The sequence below is a fragment of the Notamacropus eugenii genome, chromosome 4 (assembly GCF_028372415.1).
Source record: "Notamacropus eugenii isolate mMacEug1 chromosome 4, mMacEug1.pri_v2, whole genome shotgun sequence".
In the NCBI taxonomy this organism is placed as follows: domain Eukaryota; kingdom Metazoa; phylum Chordata; class Mammalia; order Diprotodontia; family Macropodidae; genus Notamacropus; species Notamacropus eugenii.
The window spans coordinates 139,349,711-139,355,548 of NC_092875.1; the positions used below are offsets into that span (position 1 = coordinate 139,349,711).

General features: G+C 39.3%; 1 pseudogene; it reads right to left on the bottom strand.

Annotated features, from left to right (window-relative positions):
• Positions 1-342: 342 nt before the first annotated feature.
• LOC140502354 (BAI1-associated protein 3 pseudogene) lies at positions 343-2,278 on the bottom strand (annotated as a pseudogene).
• Between the last annotated feature and the right edge of the window lie 3,560 nt (positions 2,279-5,838).

Sequence of the window (5,838 nt, forward strand, 5' to 3'; positions counted from 1 at the left end):
TGCTCCGGTCCTGTGGGTGATGGACCTTTTGCGTCCATTTTCAGATCTCTCTGGAACAGAAGTCTCCTCCACTCCGTTGTTCTGTGGCTTCTGCTGCTCCAGAATTTGTTGGGAGTTCTTCTTTACAGATAATTTATGGGCTGTGGGTTTGGAGCTAGCGTATGTGTATCTTTCTACTCCGCCATCTTAGCCCCTCCCCTGAACAGGAAATTCTTGATGAAAAGACTATATGCACCTAGACACCTTCATATAGATAACTGAAGCCTGAAGTGGAGGAAGGGTGGGTAGGAAAGGGAAAAAGAGGATGTGGAGTGCAGTATCACCTAGAAATACTATGCTTAGTCATCTCTCATGCTGTTCTCCACTTCTGAGTTTCTTCACAAACTCCCGTGCTTCTGTGTCCATCCATCTCTCCAGCATAACTCAGTGCTGACTTCAAATTGGCTTTGGGCCTACTGAGATGGAGTAGTTGACCTCATGCTCCTCACACTGCTCCCATTTGGGGCCTGCTGGTGCTGCTCAAGATCATGGTGGCCACCCCAGCAAAGTCATTGGTGGACAACCAGTCATTATCCATGACTGTGAAGACCATGCAGGCTTCCTGATAGAACCACAGCTTTGTGGGAACTGAGATGTAAAATGGCTCATCCTACCCAAGGTCCAAGATCTTGGTCTTGACCTGGGTCCTCTGGCTCCAGGCCAGCAGACAAATGTGGTAGGTACAGAGCTCAATAATGACAAAGGGTCTCTTAGGCCATTGGCAAAAGGGCATTTAGGTCCTCGGTATGTAGTACTCCCACAGGCAGCCACTTTTTCCTTGCCTTATAGTAACATGACACTCAGCCGCCTATATTCATTCTACCCCATTGATCTCTGGGAAACAGTCCTTCTTCTGCCCTGTTGAGCCTTATCCAGGTAATACGACTTAATGTACTTGTTGGTTCAGTTGTACTTTCTCCTCCAGAGTCACGTAGCATCCATCATTCAGGCTTTCTAGCAGCAACCCTTGCCCTTCTGTATGAGAAAAACTACTAAGGCTCCAACATAGAGTAAAAACTTCTGTTAATCTCAGCAGACACATCTCTGCTGGCCCCCAGCACCTGAGGAATGACCAGAAGCCATTGATCTCAGAGAGGTCCCAAAATCCCACAGAGATTTTCCTTCATCAGTGACTCACTAAGAAGAATCAGCTTATCATCCAGGTATTTTATGAGAAGAGATACAGCCTCTTCGTTCTGGATCACATTGTGATAGGGTAATATGCTGAATATATTTAATGTCTCCTATCATCTTGTCTATCAGGTATGCAATCATGTTCCAGGCCTTTCTCTCAATGTCCTCATCCATATCTAGCTGTCTGCTCTTCAGAACTCTGGGAAGACACCCCACCAGGAAGCCCCAACCTGGCTCTGGCCATTCCAACCCCCAAAGCACCTGCACTGTAGCCTTTCTCACATGCTCCACATTGTTTAGGGTGATGCAAAGTGGCTCACTCTCTGCTTCATCTAGGATCAGGGATCATGTGTCTATCTTCCACTGAACCAGCTCTGGGTAGTAGCTTCACAGATATCCTCCATGACCTGAGTCTCTAGGTCCAGAGCCTCAGATGATTCTAGCCAGCTGGGCTCAGAGCTTTTTGGTCTAGGAGAAGCAAAGCCTGGCATCAGCTACTAATTGGTGTTTGAAGATGGGGTCCATGGTCTCCAGCTTGTTTACATCAACATCTCTCTGGAATAATTGATAAGTGATGTGAAATTGTAATAAATCTCTGTTCCATTACAATAATAAACCACCTCTTTTATAAATAACTTTGAATCTTGGGTTCTTAATAAGCAATAAAAGCATAACACAAAAAGGGAAAAGAGAGAAAAACAGCCAAGACTATGTATTATCAACAAATTGCCTAAATAACACATAGTAAATAGATGACTGAATTACATATAACATATAGCAATACATAATAATCTCATGACAATACCTTGCTGATTGGTCTCCCTGCCTCAAATCTCTCCCTACCCCAGTCCATTAAAACACAGCTGATAAAATAATCTGCCTAAAGTCAGGTTATTCATGGTCAGATCTGAGCATGTTACACCCCTACTCAATAAAGTCCAATGGCTTGTTACTACCTCTAGGATCTAATATAAAATACTTTGACATTTAAAACTCTTCATAATCTGGCCCCTTTCCTACTTTATCAGTATTCTTACATTTTGCTCTACTCCCCCATTCTATAATTCAGCAACACTAACCTTGCTACTCCTTTACGATGACACATGATCACCCAACTGGATGCCTTTTCACTGGCTCCATCTCTCTAGCCTCCATGGCTAGAATCCTCTCCCTCTTCACTCAGTCTTTTCACTTGTTTGACTTCCCTCAAGGCCCAAATCAAATCCTACTTTCTGCAAGAAGCCTTTCCTGGTCCCATTTCTCAGGTCTTCTATTTATATTGTATATATTTTTACATATTGGTTTGTGGGGGGTTTGCATATTGTCTTCCCCTTTTTGTATTATGTTTTTATTGCTCATGATTGTCTTGAAGGCAGGGACTGCTTTCACCTTACTTTGTATCTTCAGCACTTAGTATTGGCACAGAGTAAGTGCTTAACAAATGCTTGTTGATTGACTGCCTATTGTAGGTATTCCCATCACTGATCATGATGCATCTATGATTTCTCAAACTTGAACTATTTCTGTTCATGTCCTATAAATTCTCTCTAGGAGATATACCCAATATGCCTTTTTGGGGAACTTTTAATGAGTGTGAGTGCATACTCACACTTAATCTGTCCATTTTTTATCATTGCTATTGATGCATGATCCACCCACGTAGTATCATAAGCAGAGCACTAGAGATAGAGAGAGAACAGCATCTGTCCTAAAGGAGCTTATATTTTATTGGAAACAAAACACCATATGCACAGATTTCAAAAATAAAAAAAAAGTACAAAATAGTTTTAAGGGATGGAAGGTACTAACAACTGAGGAAAATCAAGGCAGACTTATCTAGAAGATGGGCATCTAGGTGGCACAGTAGATGGAGTGCCAGACCTAAAGTCAAGAAGACTCATCTTCCTGAGTTCAAATCTAGCCGCAAACATTTACTAGCTGTGTGACCCTGGGCAAATTACTTAGCCTTATTTGCCTTAGTATCCTCATCTATAAAATGAGCTGAAGAAGGGAATGGCAAACCACTCTAGTATCTTTGCCAAGAAAACCCCAAATGGAGTCATGAAAAGTCAGGCATGACTGAAAAATGACTGAATAACAAAAATATGGAATAAGGCACTTAATCTTGGTCAACAAACATTTATTAAAGCCCCAACTGTGTGCTGGAAATTATGCTAAGAACTAGAGATACAGGAGAAGGAAAAAACAGTCTCTGCCTTCATGGAGCTTAAAATCTAAAGTGGAAGAAATACAACATGCCAATAACTATGCACAAATAAGATATATACAGAATAAATTAGAGATAGTCTCCAAGGGGAGGCACCAACATTATGGGGAAAGGGAAAGGCTTCTTGCACAAGGTAAGATTTTAGCTAAGACTTGAATAAGTCTAGGGATATGAGATAGGAAAGAAGAAAAGCTATTCGGGGATGCGGGATAGCCTGTTCAAAGAAATGTACATAGGAGATAGAATATCATGCACAAGGAAGAGTAAATAGACAAGTTTGGACCACAGATTTCCTAAAGAAGAGTAATGTGAAGTTTGGAAAAGGAGACTAAAGTGAGATTGTGAAGGGATTTAAATGCCAACCAGAGGAGTTTGTGGGATGAGTAATGTGTGCCTTGTGGCGTGAAATGCTAAACAATATTAGATAAATTGTTCTCTCCAAGGAGCTAGCTGAGTTTAGCTTAATCTTCCAGTGTGCCCTGGCTCTATCTCATTCAATCAGGCAAATCTCTTTAGTTTTTCCCATATGTGGCCAGCTTATATCTACTTCTCAGCTTTCACCCAAATTTTTCCCTTTACTCAGAGTTCCTTCATATGATCAGTTTAAATAATCAGCTAGCAGTTTTGTAATGATTCTATATACTCTATGATCCGGTTAATAATATATAACATCACAATAGAAATATGAGTAATTATAAAGCTATAAGGTCTTTTGGGAATTGATAGAATGCATGTCTTACAAAATAAAGAGATGAAATAAAATCAAGGAAAATTCCATTAGAGGAACATATTTTTTCCTTCTTGGAACAAAAGTTTGTAAAAATAAAAAGGAACTTAGCATATTTAACTATTGCTACATCTTAACACGTCTCTTAAAAATGAATTTTGTTTTTTCTCTGTCAGAAATTACAGATGTCTTCACATATTGATGCAGAATAATCACTCATTCTGCCTGCCCTAAACAGTTCTATCTTTTCTTTGATTCTCCTCTTTTCCCCCACATAATTATAAAAAAAAAAATCATTACCACCCTCCCCTTACTCCAGATTTTAATGTAACTGATGCCACTCCCATAATGCCATACTTCTCTTTGTATTGATTCTCACCCCATGTGTCTATTTTTTTAATGTATTTTTAAACTATGAGGTGTTCAATAAATTCCCCATGCAGGCATATTTGTTTCTTTGAGCAGTATTGCCCCCTTCCACCTTCTCAAGGAAATTACTTCTGCTTGTATCTTCAGTAGTTTGTTCTTGAGATCAATCCCCGTTTTTGGTCAGAGATTTCTGCAAAATATTGGACCACTGGATCCTATGTATCCTTCCTCTTAACCCCTTGAAATCTGCTCTCTCAAAATCAATGTGGAACTATGTGGAGTTAATGTGGAACTGTACACAGCAGTACTGTCCTATTCTATCTTTAGTTCACTAGTTACTTATTCCCAAGATTTCTCTCATTTCTGTTTAAGGAGCTAATTTGTATTGGCCAGAGCATAATTCCCTTCCTCTTTTCAGTTCCTCCACTTCTTGATGGATGAAGTTATCATCAAAGCAAACCATTAAGTTATCAGCCCTTCTACTTTGAAAAGAGAGGGAGCTCCAGTTGATACCTAAATAGCTGAAATTCCCCATATGTACAGTATCATGTTTCCACAGCCAGATGATGAATGATCCAATTCCAAACTTTTCATCAAATTTTTTTTCTGTATATCTAAAGTATATCCCCAACAAAAACAATTATGATTTTCCCCTCAATTAATCCATTCCTGATTGTGCTCCACTCCTTGGGAGTCTCCTTCATTAGATTTCCAAATTTCTGCACAGTCATGAAATCATAGATCTGGGGCTAGAAGAGCCGTCCTAGTCCAACTATTTCAATCCCTTCATGATTATATCTTATCATAAAATTGTATATATGTTTAGATACATAGATACTTTTCCTGGTGAATAAGGTATCCCCTTTCCAGAGTTATATCCAGTCATGATATCTACCTATCAGGTATTAATGATACCATGAGGTAAAACCATACAGCTTAAATTAAGATTACCAATTCACCTTGTGTATCAACCATATTCAGTATGAGCAAGGGATTTTACTGCCAAATTTCTTCTTGGTTATCATCTTTTGTGAATTATTTGTCTTTTTCTCTTTTTCCTATGTTCTGCCTCTACACTGTATGTTATCAAGTTTATCATGTGGACAGTTTTATCCTTTCCTAACCATTTTAAGTCAAAAGCTCTATTGACCAAGTTCTGAAGACTCCAGACAAATATCTTTTCTATTTTTTTGCCAGTGTTTATTAGGGTAATTCTTTCCTGGTGATAAGATCATCATTCCTATATTTTAAACCATAATCCAGAAATCACAATCTCATTCTCACTCCTGCTCCACTCCTCACTCTCCAGACTTCTACACCTCCCAAACAACAAAATTATCAT